Source organism: Zootoca vivipara, chromosome 1 (assembly GCF_963506605.1).
Source record: "Zootoca vivipara chromosome 1, rZooViv1.1, whole genome shotgun sequence".
Classification (NCBI taxonomy): Eukaryota; Metazoa; Chordata; class Lepidosauria; order Squamata; family Lacertidae; genus Zootoca; species Zootoca vivipara.
In genome coordinates this window covers 95,915,759-95,942,105 of record NC_083276.1, presented here as the reverse complement: position 1 = coordinate 95,942,105, position 26,347 = coordinate 95,915,759, and the positions used below count along the sequence as shown (strand labels likewise).

Genomic DNA, 26,347 nt, shown 5'->3' with positions numbered 1-26,347 from the left:
ACACATGACATGAACATGGGTCTACTATCCCACTACATGCATGTTATTTTTGTGATGGAGCATTTGCAAACTGGTCCTAAGGCTATACAGTTTAGCTATTTGTTAATTAGTAACTAACTCTTGTTTTTTAAATGTTGGGCAGCCCAATCCCAAGTGTTTTTGAATCATTATTCCCAACCAGAGTCAAAGATGAAAAGATGATAATCTGTTGAAGTGGAAGATAAGCATTTCAAAGTACAAATTAATGCTACCACTTGAAGGACACTGTGAACCTATCTGCAGTCGTTTTCAGTCTCAAGAGGGCCTCTCAAAATCCTTGGCATTAAGATTCAGATATATGATAGATGCCAGCTGTTGATCTCTCTCCCAATTACACTGTAACGTGTGAAGTAAACAAATCTCACTAGAAGCCTTTAAATGTCATGTATTGCCTACATGTCATCTCCTTGAACCTGGCAGCTTGTAAGCAACATCTTGCTCCTTTCATTCATCGCAAGCTCTTGCAAGAGGGCTTGCAAATACTTGAGAGTTCAAATCTACTTCCTTCATTCTCACCACGCCATCCATCTGGAATGGTCTGTGAACAAAAAAGACAGCATGTGACATGATCAAGAACTTCATCAGTTGCAAGTTACGTCTCTCTCTCTCTCTCTTTTAAATATTTTCTTGGTTTACAAAAGTACGTGCCTTGTCTCTTTTTTGAAGTTGTACAGTCTTTTCTACAGATCAGTTACATTTGTTAGGAGACATTAATGTTGAGTACAGTATAAGTTCAGGAAGAAGAGGGGTGGGAGAGGAGGGGTGGGGGAGAAGCAATTTGACCCTTTGTGTTGTTGAAAAGTGGCAGATGGGGAAAAATACAAGTCTGAAGGTTCCTCTGTTCACAGAAGGCAAACAAGCACTTAAATGTGTATAATGCTCTTGAAATACACTCTTGAAGATGGGCAGTCAATACAGTACCTGTATGGGATAAAACAAGGGAGTTGCACAAATGTATTCTGCAGCAGAAAACATAATGGGCATGTTAGTTGTGCTTTACAAACCCAGACACATAGCAGACTAAACAAAAACAAAAATCCTTCCAGTAGCACCTTAGAGACCAACTAAGTTTGTCATTGGTATGAGCTTTCGTGTGCATGCACACTTATTCAGATAGCAGACCTGTTAGCCTTGCTTTAATTCCAGGTGGGTGTATGGGCTGCTTCTACTCAGTGCTTTTTTCTGGGAGTACACGGAAAAAAATGCCTTAAACATTTTGTAAGTCTATGTTTGGACTCATTAAGGGGCAGTATTTCAATATGAGTAGCTTTTCCAAACACCCATTTCAGAGATCCACCCTACCCCAATGCTTTAGATCTGTTTTAAAATATTTCTCTCTCCCTTTCTCCTCCACAAACCAGTCATTTTACTCACCTTCCTAGAGTTCCACAAAAGTGTGTTGTTGCTGGTGATAGGTACTTCTTGCCTTTAAGGCCACCTGGGTTTCCATAGACAAAGATAGTTCCAAAGATGGTTCCTCATTATCCATTTACCTGTTCCTTCAGAGGGAGTGCAGCCTCATCTAAACAGGCAAAGTCCCTGAATCTTGGAGCTGGGAACCATTCACCCACAATGTCTCTGTTTTAGCAGTGTCACTGTTTAAGCAGCTTTAATCTACTGACCACCAGCAGACCCTGGTTTGGAATTGGCACAAACTCTCCTGGCTCATCTTAAATGGAGAAATAGAATCCCAAACCTCCTGATAACTGCCCCAAAGGGTTCATATAGATGTTAAAAAGCACTGGAGATAAAGAGCATTGCAGTTCCCCACAGCTAAGTTGCCAGGGTGTAGACACAGTCTCACAGAGCTATATTCTGAGACCTGACATACAAACAGGAGCCAAACCACTGTAAAAAAATGTTTTTCAAACCCCAACTCCTGTAGATGAAAAGACCATGGTCAATGGCATCAAAAGTCACTAGGGGTTCCTGATGGAAGGGTTGTACTCCCCCATCTGTACGCTAGAGAAGCTCATTAGTCAAGGCCGATTCTAGGCCAAAACTAGGCCTTTCCAGTCTGTTCAAACAGTGGAAACTGGGGGAAAGTAGCAGTTTAGAATACATAATTAAAGCAACAAGAAACAAAAATATACTTTTACAGTGGGCTTTTATTAAGTCCCTTATATCCTGCAGATGCACAGGATTCTTGCTATTAATTTGCTTAATTTGCTTATATCAGTCTTTGATAGGATTTTAAAAACTATTCTAAGAATACACTGATGATACTCATTAAACCTAATCGAGTCTAACAATTTATCACACAAATTAAAATACCTTCTCATAACACCCCTCCGCTTACCTTGTTTGTGTCAGAAGAAGATTGTCAAAATAAATCAAGGACGGGTTTCCGATAGCCCAAGTACTTTGCAAAGTAGTGCCTCAGGGGAACTTCTCACATGATCTTTTGTACTTGGGAACAGATATAATCAGAGTACAAAATACAAGCACACAGTGTTATTTTTGAAGGGTACATGTTTTGTGTAAATTGACACTTTCCTTCAAAATCCATGAAGCAGCCACTTGGGGAAAAACTACACCTCCATGTATTTTTAAAGGAGAAAGTGGTAAATTGCCGTTCACAATTTTCATGGTACATGTACATTAAAATAAAAATCTGTACTTAAGTACAAAATATAGCAGAAATAGGATCTGCCTAATCTACTTACCCATTGTAGCAAAATATTTATTTAAGATCATTTCTATTTTCATGTGTGTGTGTGCGCACACACACACTCACACAAATGGGGTGTTAAGGGAAGAGTAGTAATTGTGAGGGGGGACACGTTGTGCTTCTTCTAGGGTAGTTTGTTCATCTTTGATCCACACCCTACACATAGCTGTCACATGTGGGTCCAAGAAGCTGTCAGCATGCGACAGCAACCACACTCTAGGAACGGCTTCAGCTGGCCAGCTACATCCAGGTGAGCATAGGTGATGGATCTCAAACCCTCAGTGAGTCAGGGACTTCCCCTGCATGTGAAGACAGGCTCTGGTGGACTGAGCGGACAACACCAATAGCGGTTTCAGCAGTCAAGAAGCTCTCATCCTAAACCTCTGCTGCCTTGCAGAATATCTTCAAGTGATATTCAAACCCTGCACAAATCCACAGTGGAGTCTGTAAGGCGGTTCGATAGCGCCTTGTACACCTCCTTACAGCAACTCCTGCTGCCAACCTGGAGTCAAATGTATTGCTCTGCTTTCCTTTGAACCACATCAGCAAGGCCGAAACAGGGATCCTATTGTCTGGGCAGCCCAGGACCTCTTATACACACTACCCAGGCTTGTACCCTGGAAAGGTCACTTCGCCCATGGAGGCACATTCAACTTTATGGCTCTGGCAGGCCTGCCAAAAATGTGCAAAACAGAAAATAGGTGGGGTATGTAAATAACTTGGGAGAGTTTATCTTTATGTCAGCCTTAATTCATTTTGCCAATGTAGTCCTGAAGGCCTGGTGTGCGTCTGCCACATTTTCTAATGGTATCATGACTGATACACAGCATTGTGGTATGGGAATGGCTGTTTGTGCTGCACACAGTGCCTCAGTCAAAAAGCTGACCCAAGCCACTCTTTGCTCCACAGCTAGACACAGAGGATTAGGTGTGAAAATTAGGTCTGCTCAGATATGATGGAAAGAAACGTAAATGATCTTTTAATTTAGCAGTTTTCTATGAAATTTACTACCCTTAATTGTGCCGTTAAAAGGTTACAGGTCCAAAAGATGAGCATTATTACGGTAGGTGAACATATGTTTGTGTATGTTGTTATGATGTCTGCTCTGAATCCTAAATTCATTATTTGCCCCAAGCGGCACTTCTCCATCTGTTCCACTGTATATTTTAATGAATCTTTCACATTTCATGGCACTTTGAAGGATGTTTAAGCAAGCAGCTACACTGGGAAAAAGTCTATAAAGGGTAAAGGGCAAGAAGGTGCTCTGAAATGGTACAATAAAGGTGATGAGGCATGCTTTTAAAGTCCAAGGCAGATGATTACCATGAAACATGAAAATGATACTGGAGTCTTTTGGCTTAAGGCCTCATTGCCAGTCCAAGTTACTGTTCCTGTAGCTTTCCCTCTCTCATCAGTAGGTTTGCTTCAGCAGAGAATTCAGGAGATAAAGTTGCAATTTTATATTTTCTCGAATAGTACTTGGCCAGGCTAATCTAACGTTAGTGATGTATGTATGTGTATAAGATGCTTCATAGTAACATTGAATATGTAGTTTAATGTAATAATGTAAATGTAGTAGTGCAGCATTTTGACTGGCTCCCTAGAAATCTAGTAAACTATGCTTTCCAAATACTAAAACATGCTCATGAGAGATCCAGTGCAGTGAGGAGTTAAGAGGCAGGGTAGCCAACTTAGGGCCCTGTGGATGTTGTAAACTACAATTCCCATTATCCCTTAACCATTGTTCATGCTGGCTGGGGGTGATGGGAGCTGTAGTCCAAAATAAATCAAGAGCACCACATTGGCTACCCCTGAGCTAGGGTGTTAGGGTATCATGAAGATTCAGTTTCAGCTACTCAGGCATGACCAGACTCTAGCTGCTAGAGTCATCACTGAAACGTCACCAAAATCTGAAGGATTTTAGGGAAGTCAAAAAGTTTAACCAGCAGACTTTATATGTGAAGTTGAAGAGCTATCTTGGGTCAGTTATTATGTAATAAGATGGAATGACCCTATGGATGATACCCTAGGCAACTTGACATACAAGTGTGATCACCAGGGCAACCCTACCTGTGTGTACCCAGAAGTAAGTCAGACTGAGTGTGTATAAGATTGCTGCGTAAATAGATGAAATTGCCCTGTATGTGCCTATGTTTCTCTTTAATTTATGCCCACTGATCCCACTGCAGTAGCATCCCAATTCCAGAAATTATGTTTCTAAAAAGTTCACAGATATTTGTGTACCTGCAAAATATTACCAACTGGCTGTAGCCATTCATTTATATTGTAAATCCTATGCATGCCTACTCAGCAGTAAGAGACATTGAGTTCAGTAGGGTTTACTCCCAGGTCGGTGGGTTAAGGGTTGCAGCCATAGTCATATTTATGAAATGTTTGTTAGGGCACATAATCTTGTTAGGGCTCTGCAATCTTGAATGCTATTCACTTAATGTTTTTATAACAAAGCTGAAATGCCATCAGTGCCTGAAAAAATATTCTAGGAAAAAATCCAGAAGAGTAGCAGTGCTAGTCTAATTTTTCCTCCAAATATAATTAGTGCTAATCTGTGCTGCAGCAAAACAGCAGAGTCCTGTGGCACTTTACTTAAAATACTGACAAATCACCATGTCATATGCTTTTGCTGGCTAGAGCCACTTTAACAGATGCATCTAGTTTATATAGAGCAGACTTCCCCAACTTGATCTTCAGATGCTGTTGGACTCCAACTCCTATCAACCATAGCAAGCATGCCCAAAGGTCAGGGATGAGGGGAAATGATATCCAGAAGGATCTGGAGGGCACCTGCTTGAGGAAGACTGATGTAGACACTGCAACATTAATAAATTAATTGAAGGAAGGATATTTAATTTCAAATTTATTTCATTGACTACAGTATTTAATTTGTAGAATATGTGTTCAGGATGATGAAAGGGAATAGTAGAACTCAAGGGGAATAGAAATGTTCAAATATTAGAGTGTCTTGTACTTTTAAAGAGTAATAGTTCTATAATCTAGGGTACTCTTCGTAAAGCATATATGCAACAGACGACGTGGTTTTTGGAACATTAAAGCTTAAGCCACAGTAAGTCTATTAATTTTCTAAGGTTCACCAGAATCTGTATTGCTTTTTCCTCCCCATATCAGGCTAATATGGCTACCAGTCTGAAATTAATTAGAGTATTTTTATTTGAAATCTTTTACTGGTTTAAAATATAAAATAATTAAAATGAAATAAGCTCCCTGAGCCCATTGAATAAGAGTGTGATATGCATTCAAATAAACAAACACATCTATTGGATTAGATCTAGATTAGGCAAACTTGGGTCCCAATGAAATTAATGGGCCAAGTCAACTAACTTAGTTTTGATCTGTCCTATTGTCTTTTTCTTGCCATGGAGACTGTTGTGCATCAAAACAAGTATATCATAAAACAGTTGGCTATTTTAGGGAATGCTTATGTAGTTTGAGCTAGACATAGCTTTTGCATTATTAAATGGATCCTAAACTTTTGAGTTCTCACTAGCTGAAGTGGATAGCTGTAATGTTCCAATCCATATATCTTTCCATGTTCGGAAACTCCCTTCCATGTTATTATCTTTCTCTTTAAGGGATTGACTTCAGTCTCTTGAGAAAGCTATGGTCACCCTTGAAAACGTGGAGCTTGACTTTTCTTTAGTGCTTCTAAGCATTTAATATGCATTTTCTCTTAGATTGCCCTGAGCCTCAGATGGTGTGTAGGGTATGGGAGAAAAAAAATGCCACCTTGTTGTAATCTGAAGCTAAGCTTTTAGCTGTTGTTTGGTGCAAACTGGATGGCCTGAATTGCTTCTGAGTGGCATGCAGTAATCCATATATCTATTATCTATCATCTATCTATGGCAAATGCAGCATGGATTGAGGGCATTGTATATTAGAGTTTCCTGACTTCACATATATAGATTGAGATTGTCACCTTAAGTAGATGCATACCAGTTTAATTGCAGTGTTTCAAGATATTTCAAGAGGAGAAAATAATTGTGAAGACACTTCGAAATTTTCTTATACAGGATTCATGAGACCACAGACTCTTAAATGCTTAATTATATACCATCTGTAAGTGATAGTATTAGCCTCTGTGTGCAGGAAGAACCAGCAGCACAAATATAAGATGGAGTACATGTGGATTGCCAGTAAAGGCAAAGATGTGAAAAAGATCTAGGGGTCTTAGCAGACCTCAAGCTTAACATGAGTCAACAGTGTGATGCAGCAGCAAAAAAAGCGAAAGCTGTTCTAGACTGCATCAACAGAAGTATAGTGTCCAGATCAAGGGAAGTAATTTTTGTTGAGTAATAGTACCACTCTATTCTGCCTTGGTCAGACCATACCTGGAGTACTGTGTCCAGTTTTGGGCAGCACAGTTTAAGAAGGATATTGACAAGCTGAAACTTGGTAGAAGAGGGTGACCCAGATGCTCAAGGGTCTGGAAAACATGCCCATAGCTGCCAAGTTATCACTTTTTTAAAGGGATTTTCCCTTATGCTGAATAGGCTTCCTCGTGAGAAAAGGGAAAACTTGGCAGCTATGAACAAGCCTTATGAGGAGTAGTTGAGGGAATCAGGTATGTTTAATATGGAAGAGAGGAGATTTGATAACCATCTTCAATTATCTAAAGGGATGTCACATGGATGATGGAGCAAGCTGGTTTTCTCCTCCAGAGGCCAGGACTTGAACCAATGGATTCAAGTTACAGGAAAAGAGATTCTGAGTAAATATCAGGAAGAATTTTCTGATGGTAAAAGCTGCATGACAGTGGAACCTATTACCACAAGAGGCAGTGGACTCTTCTAAAAAGGATGATGACTGGAGGCTTTTAAGGTTGGATGGCCATCTGTCATGTATGATCTAGTTGACATTTCTGCATTGCAGGGGGTTGGACTAGATGACCCCTTTAAAACTATGATTCTATTAACACCCATTGTTGCTTATAAGGTTTTATTTTGTTTGTAGGGCTTGAGATCTATGTAGGTAGTTTCCCCTCCCTCTTCCTAATCCCCTGAGGATGAAAGCAAAAATATTCTCAGGTCATTAATGTGGAGAATGATCTCAAACACAATAGATTTTCCTCATGACAAATCACACACAATCTCCATAGCAACCCTTCCATCATTATGCATAAGATTTCAATATAGTTACAAAAATAAGCTTGGTGGGAGTGGAAAAGAATTGCCATATATAGGGTGAGACTTGTGGGTGGAAAATCATGCACAGATAGATTGAAAAGCAACTGTTCTTTTTTTAAAAAAATGAACAAAAGAGGAGGGGAAAGTGATTGGATGCTTTGTGTTTTGGAAAGTGGTGATTAAATCAGTACATTATCTTGAAATCAAAGGCTCTCGTCTGAAATATAGTGAAATATAGTGGTCTCTCTACCACACTAAAAAGAACAATTTTAGCATTTTCCCCCTCTAACCCACTTTCACAATATTAGAAGGAGCTTTGTATAAATCAAGATGTTTCTGATCAGGTGTTGAATAAAAATTATGACGGATCCTAACTATTTTTCCAGCCAGGACTGAGATCTACTGAATTCCCTTCCCTCTGCAGCTAGGGATGAGGGAAGAAATTTTGTTCAGTTCACATTTTAATGTGCACCTACATATTTTACACACCTGAAACAATACATATCTTTCTTTTGAAATGTCCACCTTTCTGAGTTCTGTATGTAGTTCTCTGATTAAGAAATATGTACAAGAATGCATAAATTAGTGTGCATAAAGATACACTCATTTGTGAAAATTATATGTACAATGTATTGTATTACAGAAAATGTGTGCATAATATATATTGCAGTAAAATGTGTATATTAGGAGAAATGGGAACTAAAATGAAGAGTGGGTAATAATAATAATAATAATAATAATAATAATAATAATAATAAAACCCTTCAAGGGTTTGAAGGAGGGGGTCTGATGACTACTGGAGTTGGTGGGTCTGCAACATTTAAACTCCCCTCCCTTCATAGACCATGGCTTCCATATAACTAGGATTTCATGTGAGCAAAGCAATATGGAACATCCTGTTGAACTCTATTAACATTTCATCCCACTAGATGTTCTGTCAGTTAATGTAAAACATAATAAGATGATTTGTCAGTAGATGTATGCAGAACTTTTTATTTGACTCTCATTGCATTTTATTTGCATATAAAGTGGTACATTTACCCTCAACAATAACTAGGCCTGAAGGAGTGATATTTAATAGGAGAATATAATTATTCTGCTCAGGTCATAAACATTTTCTTTAGGGCAATGGGCAACCGTTTAAGGACAAGACCCATAATCATTCATGTAAATGATTTTAATATTACAAAATGGAGCTAGTAAAGATTTAAGGTACAAAGAGAGAGGGAGGGAGGGAGGAGAACACTACAATTCAGTTTTAATGAAACATCTCTTTCTTATCAACTGCCTTAGCGGCTGTATTCATAAAGGTCAACAAGCTCTCTACCTTAAAAGTATTACTATCATTTAAGCTCACATTGTGTGATGTGACTTTTGAGTCTTGTATATATATGTCTGAGGTATCCAATACATATAATTAATGCATCATGCAGGTGTGTGTGTGTGTGTGTGTGTAACACATCATGATTCTACTAAATAGAAAAGCTTGTAGGAACAGCCTTAACAAACTTGGCCTGACTATACAAGCATCCTCCCCTGCCTTTTATTTTGTTATAACGTGGCATGATTGTATGTAATAGCTTTATTATAAGGATCCTACCCTGCCCGGCCCCCAATAACCTGTGTGTGGTAGCAGCACAGATCAACTGAGGTGAGATATAGTACTACAGTTACTAAGATTAACAATTGGGGCAATTTAATTTGTTTCTCAGTTGGTAGATAACAACGTAGATGTATTTCTCACACAGACCAACAATGATTTAATATGGCTATTGACCTAATTATTGGTTGATTTTCATGGAATAAAATGGTTTGGACAGTGCTTTTTTCTGGGGGGATGCAGGGGTACGCATACCCCTAAACATTTTGTGAATCTAGGTTTGGCCTCTTTGAGGGGCAGTATTTCAGTATGAGTAGGAAAATGAGAGTACAGTACCCCTAAAGATTTTTTTAGGAAAAAAAGCACTGGGTTCGGATCCTAAGATGTGTTAGCTTTAGGAAATTCATGGAATAGAAGTTGTCCATCCTCTCCTCTCCCTGCAGCCCCCTGTGCCCCCTAAAAACAGCTATAAATGCTGAACTCAGTAGGGAAAGGATCAGATAGAAATAAAGTACTCCTATGGGGTTTTGATCAGTTTTGTTATATATTTCAAGAACAGTTCCCCCACCCCTTGGAATGAGGAATTTAAACACGTGTCAGCACATACACAAAGGTAGAGGAATGAATGCATATAGATGGAATATTTACTGGTCACAATTATTTCAATACAGCAAACTGCATTGCCTGAATTGTGGGGTTTGGTTTAAAAAGAAATATAGCACTTGCTCAGATTTGTTTAATTGGTGACAGTGTCACTTTGACCTTTACTTGACCTTAAAATTCCATTTTCCTATAGTAACAAGAGGACCAAGCATCTCTGAGATACTTGCATTCAAATCCCATTAAATTCAAGAAGAGCTGTGTACAAGTATGCAAAGGCACAGTTTGGCCCTAGGTAATGGTTAGTTCTGTAAATGTCATATTAAGGGAATATAGAAACACAAATATGATGATTTCTCCCATTATATTCATAGACTTTATTATTTCCATGTTCTACGTGACTTTTGATATAGAAATGAAGTTTCCCAATGCAAGAATAAAAGATTAAATGCATGAGCTTTCACTGAAGCAACTGATCTGCTCATTATCATGGTTCATTTTTGGGATAAGGTAGAACTGGGGGGGGGGGCACTATAAAATATATTCATAACATTTCATGCAATTTCTCTATATGATCAGTTGCCTCTCTGGAGGAGCTAGCATCTTTCTCTCTCACACCCACACACAAATCTCTATCTTTAAATGATTTAATGATTTATTTATTTAGATTTCTAAATTGTTCTTCATTTAAAAATGAAATCCCAGAGTGAAGTACAATATAATAAACATAATACATAACAATATGCAACTTATATAGACCATGGTGGGCACTGGGAGACCTGTGCATGCCTCCTATATCCCTACCTTCTTGCCACTGTCCTGGAACTCAATATAATGTTTCTTGACCAAACAGAAGTCATGAACCTGTGCCTATGTGTGGACTGTAAGGGAAAGAGGGGGAAACAAGGTGCACGACAATCTCTGCACACGTTCCTGCAGAATCCAAACTGTTCTGAAATTTTCTAGGTTTGTTTTTGTTAACAGTGATATTTAAGAGCACAAACTACAGAAATTCCCGCAGTCTTGTTTCAGCTATCCAGATCAAAGGAGATTTATTACCAAAAGAACAGTGCCCAATAGCATGAGGACAACCGTTTATGTTATCAATGTGGCTAAAAGACTGTATCAATCATCTTAGAGGTGTGGAAAAAACATATGAAAGTGGAGATTTTTAAAATCCCTGTTGCTTTTAATGAATTTTGGGCCAATGAAACTTGTGCTTCTCTGTTAAGTAATCCTTTTTCTTTCATACTGTGACACTAAACTGAGCTGTCTCCTTCATCCCCCCCCTTTTTTTGCTATTGGCAGCAGAATGCTTGCCAATTGCAGCATGAGACAATCTAAGAACATTAGAAAAAACCTGCTGGATCAGCCCTGCATCCTGTTCTCACAGTGGCCAACCAGATGCCTATGAGAAACTAGATATAACATGGTGACACATTCCAAAGATCATAAACAATCCATGTGTGCAGATGACATAGCTATTTCCGTGGACAATCCATGTCAGCTTACTTGTCGTTATCCTCATGTTGGAAGAGTTTTTCTTAGTCTCTGAAAATCAAGCCAAGTACAATAAACCAAATGTAAACATACCTACGGAAGTAATAACTGGTTCAGGCTGTTGACCCATTCCCATGGCCTGATGACCTGTAGATACAGTTTAATGTTATTTTTTATCCTGATTTGAATGTTCTCAATTGTATTTTATTACAGTATTGATAGCCAAAATTAATAAGGAGGTGCAATTATTATCTCATTTTAGGGTGTGTGTGATTATGGTGTGCATATTGAGCAACATATATTAGGGAGGATTCAACTAAGTTGTGTGCAGAGAATGGTCTGCTCATGCAGGAAGACTTTCGCCCTTCTCCTCGCCCTGCCCCCTAAATTTGCTCTGGCAAGTTGGGGGAAAACCCAGAACTGGTTTATGGGAAGCCCTAGATCAGGTTTAGCTGGTCCAGGGTGTGGGGGAGAAGAGATAAAGTCCCACTGCACAAGGAGACCAAATTCCCCATGTGCAAACCCCACTTTGCACTGTATTGAATGCCACCCAACCGTAAATATCTATATGAATATTTTACACGGGGTGCCTTTTTATCCCAAGTCTTACTTAGGTTCATTTATGTCTGTTAACAGATTGAATTACAGTACAGTAGATGCTTAGTGATGCCATTTGGGCACTAGGATTCAAAGGAGCGTACATTTACTGAGATGAGTTAGGTGAAAAGGCACTAGGCAGCATTGTGGAAGGGCCATGGCTTAGTTACAGAGCACAGGCTCTGGTCACTTCCCTATGCTGTTAGTGGTTGCAATACTTCTCCTGTAATGTATAACCCTCAGTGAAAACAATGAAATAGGTCTCATTTACTGCTATCTTATGTTCCATTGATTTCAGCGGGACTTTATTTTGACAACCACTACTAACTTTTGATGGATTGTTCTCTGCACATAATGGCAAATGAAAAGGATATTACATCAGAGCAGGCTTTGGCTCATCTGCACATTATAAGAGATCATGATTCAGCCAATGTTCTGATATGTGTGCATCATACTTACAGGAGCTATGAAAGAGCCACCCCTAAGTGTACCATACAGCTATAGGACTTGTACATAGTTTTCATATCTGGTTTGCATTTCTAACATCACTTAAACTTGTAGCTCTTATTGTAACATTGTTTCTGAATAGGTTAAATGTGTTTGATCTCTTAGTCTTGAGTTTGATGGACATAAAGATCTGGGGTATCAGTTAAATGTTACAACATTACAGGAAAACATTTATTAAAACATTTGAGCACTGATAAAATAATATGGGAGTCCAAGATCTATCTTTTCATAGTGAGTTTGTTTTATTTTCACTCTATCAAATTCAAATGGTTTCAAAGAAACAAAAATACTATGGCTCATCATAGACTAGAAGAGTACAAGATTGATAAACTCTGGAATTCTTTAGTTGATGCAAATTTAGTCATCACATATATGTAAATGTTCTGTTGGTGTCCTTTTATTGAGGGAAGACATCCATCAGTGGTTTGGGGTAGGAGGCAGTTTTCCATGGATGCCTTCCATCAGAAGAACACCATCCTCAACTTATTTGCTCCTTGGGCACTCTACAGCTGAGGAAGTGAACAGTCTCCTTTGAAAAGTGCTATGTTTCAAATGATCTAAGATAATACGAAAGTTCTATCTGTACTCTCATTTCTGTGATGGTCAAGTCCATTTGCACATTAGGAGTAGCAGTCATCAACTACCCCTGAGTTCCAAACTGCATATAATGTTAATCCTCCTGTGGAGCAATGGATAAGTGCATCTGGCTGTTAACCAGAAGATTGTTGGTTGGAGCCCCCGAAGGAACAGCTGTGAGCAGGATTCCTGCATTGCAGGGGGTTGGACTATATGACCCTTGGGGTCCCTTCCAGTTCTACAATTCTATTATTCTAAGTAGGTCATCCTTAAGTTTTCTTTCCAAATTTACACTATGGGGCTCATGATCTGGATTAGGACTCCAGCATGTGAAGGGGGGAACTTTAAACCTTTAAATTTTAAACCATGTCTGCAGTTTGCATTACAAAAAAAGAAGTTCTATTAAAACAAATAGGACCCTTTTTTGGCAAAGCATATTTCTAAGGGTAGTAACCATAGAATAATAGTTCTGAAATAATGCTCTGAATCTTGATTGTATGAACTCACTAATTTTATTTCTGAATGTTATAAGCCCTTTGATGAAACAGGGACAAAAATATATTTGACATTTGTTTTTTATTTTACATTGATTAGATAGATGACTGCTTGTTAGACAGAAAATTGAGGTTTGGCTTTCCGATACAATTTTGTTGCTCTGAAGGTTGTAGTTCCCCCCACCCTCAGACTATCTGGAAAAATCACAGAGTGATAAATATTCATTGTGCATGACTGAACAATGGGAACACAGACATGATACACTTTCTCATTCTCTTGATGAAGTCTTGTAGTATGAATGTAAAGGCTCCTGCAATTATAGTCCCTTTTGTGTTCCATGCTGCCGGGATGGCATTTTACTTTGTTCAGAATCTCAAGTCCTGCATCTATCTGGGCAAGAAAATAGATGGTGTTCAATGGGTAAGATTATTGGAAGTGTACAGAGCAATGAGCAAGTACCATCACCATCCCAATGGAAATTTTCAAAGGGAAACATTCAGCAACAATAGAGTTTATCATACTGCCCCTCTAATGCTATTTCACCACAGGGATCACTATTTGCAGAGTAAAGGCAACAAAGGTAATGCAGAAGTAGCTGAGAAAAATCAATAGCTCGACAATTGTGACCAGCAAGTTGCTTTTGTTAAGTGCAAACTTATCAATATCCCAGAAAGATAACAAAAGCAGCTCCATTCATACATCAGAAAACTGTCTCCCAGGACTATATTGTAGGAGTAATAATGGAGTTTGTTACATGCAGCTGCATGCTGTTTGGAGTCATTTCTAGCCATTTAGCAAATAGTCACTTTTTTCTTTAAAAATAAAATAAAAGTCTTTATCATTTTACATATAAATTGCATTTTGATGATGACATTTCTGAAATATCAGACTGATTCCTAGCTATAAAGTTACGGAATGATACAGGGATCATTGTGACATTTTGTTGTGACATGTGTTTATGTACCTTTAAAGGAGACTGTGACAGTCCAACTTCAGTGGCTCCTTTTTAAAAGCATGTGCTGACCATCCCATTTCTAGACACCAGACAGACAGTGTAACTGTCTTTCTCATAATAAGTTTATAGAAAATAGAGATGATTCAGTCCAACTTCTGCCCCTGCTGATGACGCTTTTCACTCTCCTCTGCTTCTGTACCGTTGACTAGCTGTACAATCCTAGACAACCACTGATTGAACTTAGAACTCGATTATGGAACTTGAGGTTTGACTTAAGCAGCCCTCTAATGTAAGTGAAAGCATTATATAATGACCATGTTTTTGTCATTTAGTACAATGAATGAATTTCATGCCATGAAAAGGGAGTTAAATGAAGGAAAGGCTCAATATCTATTACTCATGGAACGATTTCCAAGGGAGTGCTGAAACCATTCTTTTGGTTTATACTTGGTTGGAGCAGTTGTTGGGGAGGGTTGGATAAATCTGAGGACTAATCAATTATTTGGCCCAGCTGTGGAATATAAATATTAGTATATTTGTTCCCGTTCTTTGTATTCACCATTGCAACTATGGGGGCAAATACCGTGCAGGGAGGTGCCTAGACTTGGCCAATGAGAAACACTTTCTAATGGTCCAGCTGTTTCTAATGCCTATCGGTATGTCTGATGGCTAGCCATTGCTGGCTCACAGCTCAGAATGGTTGGTAGGTTGTTTCTCAATGGGAGCTAATTGTGAGGAAATAGTTTGAGATCTCTCTGGAATGTGTCAGAGTTTGTTAGAGTATGTCCCTGTGCGCAAAGGACAAACAAAGCAGTTTTAGAATGGAGAGAGAGAGAGAGAGAAAGAGGTGTGAGCTGAAGGCTCCTCTGGTGCTAATATCTGTCGTAGGGAATCAGATATAGGGCAGTGGAAGGAATTTTTTTTATTTTGTTTCGACTACGGCAGACCAACACGGCTACCAACCTGTAACGAAATAAATTGATTGGTAGATTGATCAGGAAAGCACTTAAAAAACGCACACAAAACCAGTGGCGTAGTAATGGGGGGGCGGGGGCGCCATCCTGGGCGGCAGGCTGGGCGGGGGGCAGCGGGCTGGGCGGGGCTGACCACCTCCGATGGCCACCGCACGATGCGGCAGCCACCATCGAGGAGAAGCCCCAATGCAAACGAAGCTGCCTCACTCCCTGGCTTGCTCGCGGGGTTTGCCGCGCCGCCGCGCCGTATGCCTCCTGTGCACGCATGTGTCGTGCGTTGCGACGTCATGACGCACAACGCATGTGTGTGATGGACATCCCGCCCCCAGCCTTTGGGTTTGCCGCCCCGGGCAGCCAGGCGCCTAGCTACGCCACTGCACAAAATATACCCTTGACAATGGACTTTATGGGTTCATAGGGAAACTTAAGAATGAATTTGTTTCCATTTCACTGACCCCTGGTAATGAAACCCCTGGTAATGAAAAGTAATGAAAAGCCCTTCAAAAAGTTTTAATTTAAAGCTGTGGATCTTGGTGCTTGCTGTTTATTGCTTTCTTGGATGGCTCTGAAAACTCCCAGTGAATTTTTGTTCAACTGCTTACTAAACTCCTCATGTAAACAGATGCTGACATCCAGAAATGTCAAGTGTTATAGACATTTGGTTTCAGAATGCAGAATTCCCATGGTCTCTGTGATCATAGCCAAGTATTATTTATGACTCACAAGTAGAGCAGCATATTTATTTTTATTGCCATAAAACTCATGAAAGCAGTTTTAAAACACAAACATAACACAGGAGTTTAAAAATTGTGTATTGAGTATGTCTAGCTGTGATGACTTATTCTAAACAACAATAAATGGCTCTACTACTTCAGTTATGCAGGAGATGTTAATACTAGCTGGTATGTTCCACTAGGGATGGTATATACTCATCATCATGATACACTTTAATCACAGGGAGGCCTATAAAAACTTGGTTTCTGGTAGTACTGGGCAGCAGCAGTTCAGTTCTCAGGCTCTGGGGCGTAAGCTGTCAACCTGAACAAGTTAGAAGGAGTGTTATCCAAGACAAGTAAGGAGTTGAGTTCCAAAAGCAGCAGCTGAAGTTCCAAAGGGCCAGAAGCAAGTAGAATAATCCAGAGTAGGCAAGAAGTTGTATATAACAGGCTAAATTACAACCCTAAGGAAGTCCAATCTAAAAGCAACATAGAAGCAATGTGGATCTAGAATTTCAGGAGGTTAGGGCTGAAGCCTCAGTTTGCATCTCTCTCTTGCACGCACACAGCATCTTACACAGTGCTACACTCAAGCATTTCAGAAGCAGAATCTATTGTGCAAAATATCAAAATATTGGCAAATCTGCTTAATCATAATTTATTTGAATCTCAGAAGGCAAGCTTTCCTCGGATTATGTTAGTGAAGATCTTTATTCTAACCACAGAGTAAGCATTATCTTGCCCTTTGTTTTTGTTTCAATCCATTGGGCTTCACAGAATAAGTTCATGCAAAATGATCTAAAGAGGACTGCGTTGTCATTTTTTTAAAAGGACAAGGCAATAATTATGTTGACTACTCCAATTTGCTCTTTAAACCCTATGAGTAACAAATTATCCCCTTTGTCATTGTTTGTAAAGAAAAGAAAAGTGTGATGACATTGTATCTTCTGCACTTAAATATATCTTTAGTGAGACAGATTGGCTCCAGAGGATAAATGATGTCCTTCGTTTGCAGTCAAGTGTGAGACAGGACTCATCTTTGAAGGGGTTTATTTAGTTACACTTAAGTGGTATAAAGTTAAACATTCCCTGTACATCATGGTAAGACATATTTCCCTCCATAACCTATAATAAACCTTGCAAAAATTGCAGGCTGCCAAGCCTGACATGTACAGATAAGCAACATGTTTCACAAAATACACAATAGTCAAGCACAAATCAAGTTAAAGTTACATTTTTTAAAAAAAAAGTATTTATATATATGAGAGAAGGGTGTGTTGTTCCAGGGCCACTAAAAGCTTTAAAGCTTAATGCTAGGCACCTTGAATTCTGCCAGAGATTGGATAAATAGTTAGTTAAGATTTCAAATATCTTGTATGTGTGCTCTGATCTCTAATGTGGTGTGTGTGTGTGTGTGTGTGTGTGTGTGTGTGTGTGTGTGTGTGTGTGTGTGTATAATTTATACCCCATCCATCTGGCTGGGTCTGGGTGGTGTACAGCATATATAAAAGCATAGTAAAGCATCAAGCATTCAAAACTTCCCAATACAAGGCTGCCTTCAGATGTCTTCTACTCCTGGGGATTATTCTTCGGACTAGTTGAACTTTCTGGATGGTCTTCAAGGGAAGCTGCATGTCTAGATATTATAGAAATGTAAGTTACTTTAAGGACAATAATAACTGTGGCTAACTCCAAATTCCCTAGAAAGGCCCACACCTGGTGAACCCATAAGCTAGTTTAAAGCACCTTTGTCTATTGCTGCTGTTTATCCAAAAGTACTAGATCCAGAATTAGCCATAAGCTGCAAACATACTTTTTGGGAGTGGTAGAGGAGTGCAACCTCATCCAGCATAGATGTGTAAGTATCTACCCATACCATAGGACTCACCAGCCAGCAGCATTTTCATCTTGCTGGGATTAGGTTTTAGTTCACTTGCTTCTGTCTACTGCTGACACCAGCATTCAGGATGCCACGGGTTGCCCATCAACTAGAAAGAGACTGAAAAACTTAATGTACCCCCCCCCCCCACTGCCCCAATTTGTAATTGAATCAATTCTTTGCCCCAGGGTGTTCTATGTCTGTTTTATTTATGTAAATCCACTCCCAGCTGAATCATCTCTATTTTCTATAAACTTATTATGAGAAAGACAGTTACACTGTCTGTCTGGTGTCTAGAAATGGGATGGTCAGCACTTGCTTTTAAAAAGGAGCCACTGTGCAGGCAGCTAAAACTCTCATCAAGGTAACTGACTACACAACACTGTTGCAAGACAATTCGGAGGAGGGGAAACCACCCTCAAAGCATGCCAAAACTTATTATTGTAACACATCCTCTCTGCCTCAAAGGTTAATCAGAACTACTAGTGATGTAGCATAATTTCCAATATTTTATTGTCTGTAATTAGCATTGTTACATCAGACCCTGACATCAGCAGGGCCTTGACTTTAAGAGCAAAGCTTTGGGGAAGGGCTGTAGTTCAACATCCCAGGTTCAGTTCTCCATATCTCTAGTTAGTTCTGTGGAAGACTACCTGTCTGAAACCCTGGAGAGCCATTGCTAGTCTGTGTAGACAATAGTGAGCCAGAATCAGAGGTTCGAGGCCCCATTCCATAACAGTGTGAGAGATAGTGTAGGCTAAGAATGCTATATTTGAAATAACTGAAGGAAAAAGTTAATATTGGTTAGGTAAATACAGGTTTGTTTGTTTTTTATCCCAGTGAGACCATTTAAAAGAATTGTTGAGGAAGGTGTTGGGAGTAATTGCAGCCTACAGCAATTAACAATGTTTAGTTCACTTTTTTAAAAAAACTTCATTAGCAGATGGAAAGTTTGTTTTTTCTTCTTCCCATGAAGCAATGTGGCTAAAAGGTCATCATTTTTCTTTTGATTGGTTTGCCATATTTAATGGAAGGGCAGTCTTGATTTGTCAGTTATTCTTGGCCCTAATAGATGCTGAAGGTGACATCTACCAGCTTCTCAGCTGGTGTTCCAAAGTATTTAACTACTTAACCTATGGAGAGCTTGCTGTTAATATATCTAAGTGGTCAAATGCACATGAATAGATCCAAGATTTAGTAAAGACACAATCATTACTCTCAGCAGCAGGTGCTTCACTTCCCACTGCGGAGACGATCACCCTGCTGCTTTCAGTCATAGCAAGAGCCACAGGAGCAAAATGCATGAAGAAAGAGAAAATGTCACAAGGCACTGTGTTGGAAATTCCATTTGCTGATAGACAGTACTTAGTCATATCAATATATAAGATGAAAATTTTGTTTGACAGGTTTAGTTACACTTTCTTACTGCAGAGTTTGTCAGCCTGCAAACTGGAGCTTTCAACTGTTAATGCACAATAAAATGAAACACAGCCATAGGTGTTAATACAGTGAAGCTTTCCTCTACTTTTTACTGAAACTAAAATATCCTTAAAGTGTTAGAGAGATACAAGCAGAATGTTGGACTTTGGCCTAGAATTCCTAGGCCAATGTTGGACTTTGGCCTAGAATGAACATATTTAGCCATTACATGGACACATGAGGTGGCCTTGGGCAAATCAGTTGCCTCCTACCTGAAGACCTTGCATTGCTAAAATGGGGGTGATAATTGTAACTAACAGCACAAGGTTATTTCACTAATTAGAAGAAGAATGAAATCAGGGCAGTAAAACAAATCAGTATTTTTATGTACAGCACTCTGTTCTACAGTTTTAGAATGGTAAATGTTATACTTGTCCTAATTTGAGTTACTCACACATCTAGTGTATTGGTCTCAGAAATGGATCCTTAAGAATATAGAAGGTGGGCTGCTCAGCCAGCTGGTTATTCAAAAATCTTACACCATCAGCAGCTCTAGTATGTCACAAAGGCATTAGATGTTAGTGCTCAGATATTTAGGACCAAACAATATGGGTGGTGTGTATTGGGCTGTTTTGGAAAGATTTGGGGCATAGTAAGTTTTGAATACCTGGAGCTTCTATAACCATGCTTAATTGGGGCATCAACCTACTTGTGAACAAAAGGAAAATGTAATTGATGCTGTAGACTGAGGCTGAAGATAGGCGAGTTGCTAGATTCTGGAAATAAATGAAATCCAATATTTGTTGCATTTAATGAATAGGTAACATTTTGTCAAAGAGTTGCAATTTCTCCAAGTACAGTATAACTCTTCCTCCCTCTGTGGAAGGGCTGTGACTTAAAAGTTAAGCATGTGCTGTCTACACAGGCAGTACCAGGTTCAGACAACTTAAAAGAGGCAGCAATGCTAGGACAGACCATTGCCAGAGTTCTTAGACACAATAAAAAGGAAGCTTCAAAAAAATTGGTGTGTAGATGTATGAAGCATACAAAATAGTAATAGTACTAGGATGGTGTTGGAGAGTGTATGTTTTATACAACAATAGTCTTTGAGGTCTTGGAGGGTCCAGTGTTCTTTTCAGTCTGGAATACTCAGTGCCAAACTAACTGCATGTTACCTTAATATATAGCATGCAGCTCTGTCCCTTGTTTTTCTTTAATTAATTTATGACAAACACGGGGGGATTGCTAATTAGAATCACAGTGCATGGAGCCCCTTCCTCCTCCTACTGCATTGTTCCCCACAAAAATATTACTGTGCAGCTACAAGGTTTAGAATAAGAAAATGGCACCAGTAGAAACTCCCCCCAAACTGGGGGAGGGGGCAATATTCAGGAGGTCGCATCTGGGGATGGAAGTGATAAACCTTCCTTTCTACGTGTTGTGATTCCTTTAAGAATCCTCTCCACTGTAATTGATTAAAGAAACATAAGAAACCTTGCTACACGTTAAGCATAATGTGCAATTTGAACCTGTTGTTCTCTTGAAACTTTACACTCCAGTCTCAGCCCTACAGGGGCCTCTGTTGAATTGATTTGTTCCTCTCTGTTCAGTGTTGATATTGTAGCACTTAAGTGAGAGTATCAGCCACCACTGTCCACACACTGTTCCTTTAATAATGTCATTGAGGAGGCAGCATGAAGTTGCAAGACTAGTTCAGAGAACTCAAGTTTTCATAGCCAGAGGAATGAGATCAGCACAGGAAGCACTCTAGAAATTATTGCTATTTAGGAATGGTTTTGCAAAATAAGAAGAGGCTGTGCGGTGTCACAGAAAGAGTCTGTGAGAAAGCATTTATCAAGTTAATGAAAAGCTTGTCCTGTGCAATCAAAGGATAGATCAAGGCCTCTTTTTCTTTCTTTCCATCTTCCAAACTTTCTTTGTGGCTTAACAGATGCTTGCATATTCTGCATGCCTTTCCAGCCCAGACATCCAGTGTTTGGATTGATTCTAACATGATGATGGGAATGAGTAATCTACATTACTTATCTTCAAATATACACTAATAAAGGTCTCTGTTCTTAAGCAGAATAAGCCAAAATGCCATCAGATAAAGCTGTTTTCAGTGTTCTGATATCTTAATTAAATTACTACAAATTGACATTGTAGTTGATTTTAGAAAATAATTTAGAAAGTGATGTGTTTACAAAAGCTTGGCAAGTCTTTCCTATTTTCTGAGTAGTAGTAGTAATCATAATTCACTATTTTTCACAAAAAGTGACTCAAAGAAGCTTCCAGAAAAGAAAAGAAAAACAAGTAAATACAACTTAAAATGCTCACTGGTAATAAGCATAAAAGAACAGATCAGACACAACCCACCCCACTAGAGAGATAAGCAGAAAATTAAGGTACCTAAAAACAGATACTGATGGTGCTCAATGTGCATCCCTGGGAAGGTCCTTCTGCAATTGGGAAAGCACTACTGAGAAGACCGCTTCTCATGTTGCTGCCCTCTGCACCTCCTTCCGAGGGGGAACAAAGAGAAGGTCCTCAGATGATGAATGCTGGATTTGAATTGGTTGATGTTGGGTGAGACAGTCCTTGAGATACAGTATTGGGGTCCTGAGCAGCATAAGGCTTTATAGGTCAAAGCAGCACTTTAATTGGACCCAGAAACTAATTGCCAGCCCATGAAGTTATGTCAGGGTTGATGTTATATGTTCAGACTGTCTTGCCCTGATCAGCAATCTGGTCATTTAATTCTGCACTGGCTACAATTTCTAAACTGTCTTCAAAGGTTGGCAATTGGAAGCAGAAATAGCTGTTACACTTGGCACCTATTGTCTACACTGTAAAACTGAAAGGCTTTTAACCTGTGTTCTGCATAGCTGGTCTATTTCCTCTTCTTTAACAGAAATAAGTATTATTTGTCAATTGCACTATGTTTTAGTCCAGGGCTGGGGAACTTCAGCTCTGTAGCAAAATGCAACCCTCCAATGCTCTCCATTTGGCTCTCTCCAGGCCACACACACTCCTTATCCACACCCTCTCCACCCCAGGTTGCATCCCTCACTGGCCTTGCTTCACATGCTGCCTGACTGGAATGTGCCCTTGAACTCTGGTAATGTTTTTTGATTGCCTGGATACAGGAAAGAGGTATATGTGTATAGAAAGTAGCCTTTGGTGCAAAGGTAAAATCTACAATATTTTTTCTGCCACTTATGCTTGTGGTTCCATCCAGCACCGACATGTGCCTCCTGGCTGAAATAGGTCCCAAATACTTTTTCTAGGCATGAGGTATCCTCTGGCAGGACTGGATGTTCGGGCATCTGCTGAGATATTGCTGAATCCCAGAGCTCCCTGGTCCTGCTTCTCCTCTTCCTCACCATTAACACCAACTTTATCCCAGGTGCCCAGACGGAAAGGGGGAAAACTACTTCCATCTTCTTGGATAGAAATCATAGTTAGAATCTTCATACACTTTTCTGAAAGGTGTTATGGGATAGCTCCTACTGTATGTACTTTTCAGAATGGGGACAAACAAAAATGAATGGGGCTAGATAGATCTCCACTGAAATGGCAATGTAGGAACAGTATTGGAATAAAATATTTCTACCCTGTGGATAACATGGGAGTAGACAGGCTACTGCTGTTCGGCACAACAAGAGTGAGCACACCAATTTTGTGCATTCCACTGTACATTCCTTGGTTAATGAGCTAAACAGTGGTGCTTTGTGGTCAGAGCCACTGCACAGAGACTATAAAAGTTTGGGTTTAATGAGATAAAAGTATTTTGTCATGAAGAACGTGCCTCTGTTCAAACCATAGAAGGAAATACATTTCAAACACCAAAGATCCAGTGTAAAATATTCAGGAAAATTAACCTGACAATGTAGGCACTGATCTAATTCAGTGCTTCCACAGCAGCCTAGCCTCCCTGTAAAAAATAAGCTGCAATCATACCAATCACCTGCTTGGCAGGGAAGGGAAAGTAAAGTAAGGGAGACCTAAATATGGCCTTACATTTCTCCTCTTGAAAAAGAGGAAGTGTGGGTGTGGGAGTGTAGCCCCAGGTTGCTTGATCGGGTTGGAGAATGTCATCATGGGCACATCCATTTTGTGCAGGTGATTTCCTATCCAAGTAGGGTCATGGATGTGGAGGTCTGCTGCCACACATATAAAGCCTATAGCCTGATCTGGGCATTGGGACTTCTCCCTGTTCTTTCTAGCCCAAACCACAGAAGATAGTAGTCTAACTACATATCCTGGCTTGTAGTCAACTGCCATCTTTTTCTGAAGGCCAACTCCTGTTGGCCCCTGCTGGTAATAATGGCATGATTTGTGATTGTTACAAATTAGCAAGAGTTAACATCTACTGGGATAAATTGTATTGCTTTATGGGGCGTGTGACAATGGAGAAAAGGAAAAAGTACACAGTGTACATTTATATGGAAATATGAAGTCTGTTGTGCTGAGCTGGTGGCTTGCCCTCAAAGCTTTCGTATCTAATTTATGGAAAGTGTTACTCCCATTATTCAGAAATGTATGTATATATATTACAGAAAGGGAGAAAACGTATCTTATTACAGTTATACAGACAATAAAAGACAGAGTTTAATGGACCATGCTAGGTTTCTCTTAAAACATTAATTTCTTTGTGTTGTCTTTAATTTCCATGATAATGAAATGTTCACAATGGCCACTGGATATTATTATATGAGAAATAAATTAGATCCTTGCAGTTAGATACAAATCCTCTCTGGTGTTGTCATAGGGATATGGTTACTGTGCACCCCCCACCTCAAAATGTTAAATGGTACCCTTTGAAAGTATTTCCTGTTCGAGAATTATTGTTGGTTTTTCAGAATCAATTTATTTAACTACTGTTAAGCTGATACTAATGCAAATGCTTTAAAAAAGAAATGATTAAATAGTTCATTTCATTTTTTTTTAATTGCCTCCTCCACAAGTATGATCCTGGCGGCTCAATGAGATTTCCATGTGGTATGTAACACTTTTAAATCAGAAAACACAAGGAAATGAAATGTTGCAGACACAGAGATGAATTTAGCATGCCATGCTGTTGCTACTGTACTGATAACGGAAATGACTGACAAATGAACACCCAGCCATTAGAAATGTGCACAGCAAGTGCACAGTTGTTGGTTTCACAACAGCTACAAAAATGGGGATTTGGTTCCTTAACTGGGCAGCAACTCAAGATCATGAGATTTACTTACCTTTTGAGCATCTTGTAAAGGTAAAGGTACCCCTGACCGTTGGTCCAGTCGCGGATGACTCTGGGGTTGTGGCGCTCATCTTGCTCTATAGGCCGAGGGAGCCGGAGTTTGAGCGCAGACAGCTTCCGGGTCATGTGGCCAGCATGACTAAGCAGCTTCTGGCAAACCAGAGCAGCACACGGAACCGCCGTTTACCTTCCCTCCGTTTACCTATTTATCTACTTGCACTTTGATAGCTGGCCTGAAATACCATGTGCACTATCAAAGGTGGGTGAATGATAGTGTCCCTCTACTTTTCACTACATTTGGTGTAGAAATACCCATCTATTTTTTTTACTATATTTATTTTCCTTTGGGGAAAATAGCAGGAAGGGGGCAATTTTCATTCTGAACATGGTGTAGCTCCTGATTCACATGTAATAGCAATAAATGTCTCACAGCACTAAGTTAAGCTAATGATGGTACCTACTGAGAACAGGGACCCAGGTGGTGCTGTGGTTAAACCACTGAGCCTAGGGCTTGCTGATCAGAAGGTCGGCGGTTCAAATCGCTGTGACGGGGTGAGCTCCCGTTGCTTGGTCCCAGCTCCTGCCAACCTAGCAGTTCAAAAGCACGTCAAAATGCAAGTAGATAAATAGGAACCGCTACAGCGGGAAGGTAAACGGCATTTCCATGTGCTGCTCTGGTTTGCCAGAAGCGGCTTTGTCATGCTGGCCACATGACCTGGAAGCTATACGCCGGCTCCCTCGGCCAATAATGCGAGATGAGCGCGCAACCCCAGAGTCGGTCACGACTGGACCTAATGGTCAGGGGTCCCTTTACCTTTACCTTACTGAGAACATTAGCTTAGAGGATTAAAGCTCTTTGAATTCTCCAAGCATAACAACTTTTACTAAATTTGCTATTTTTAAAGTACAGATTTTCATTCAAAATAGATTCTGAGGAACAAAATATCTCAATAGGGCTTATTGGGGTTTATTGGGGTTTGGAGACAATTTTGACATGCAGACACGTATTCCACAAGTTCTTTTTCTGGACTGCCTATCGCAGGGATGGCGCTGAGCTTTCTAATTGTAGGTTCCCTTTCAAAATGACCACTTCATTTTGCTAAATCTGTGCCAATTTTTTTCTCTAAGCAAAGGCACATAATGTTATCTACTTTCACTATACAGCATTTGGGAAATGTCTAGCTCTTTCTTTCTTTCTTTCTTTCTTTCTTTCTTTCTTTCTTTTTTTGAGGATTCCATAAACACAGAGTGTAGGCTTATGCTGGGCTTTTATTTACCAGTTCATGCTGAAAATAAAACTTTATTTAAAAAATGGGGTTAGTATCTTTACTGAATGTTGCTGTTCATTAATGCAAGAACAGAGTCTCAAACAAATAAGTTGCATACCCACTTCCCAAAAATAAAAATTTTCCCAA

General features: G+C 39.6%; 1 protein-coding gene and 1 long non-coding RNA gene across 8 annotated transcripts in view; one reads left to right on the top strand and one right to left on the bottom strand.

The window, feature by feature from the left end:
- NCKAP5 (NCK associated protein 5) overlaps nucleotides 1-26,347 on the top strand; it is a 556,514-nt gene that overhangs the window by 148,699 nt on the left and 381,468 nt on the right. The gene's annotated exons all lie outside the window — the stretch shown is intronic.
- The window catches only part of LOC118092377 (uncharacterized), a 37,381-nt gene continuing 27,024 nt past the window's right edge, over nucleotides 15,991-26,347 (bottom strand). Inside the window, exon 3 of the long non-coding RNA XR_004693511.2 lies at nucleotides 15,991-18,025. This is a non-coding gene — a long non-coding RNA (uncharacterized LOC118092377). The remainder of the gene's footprint in view (nucleotides 18,026-26,347) is intronic.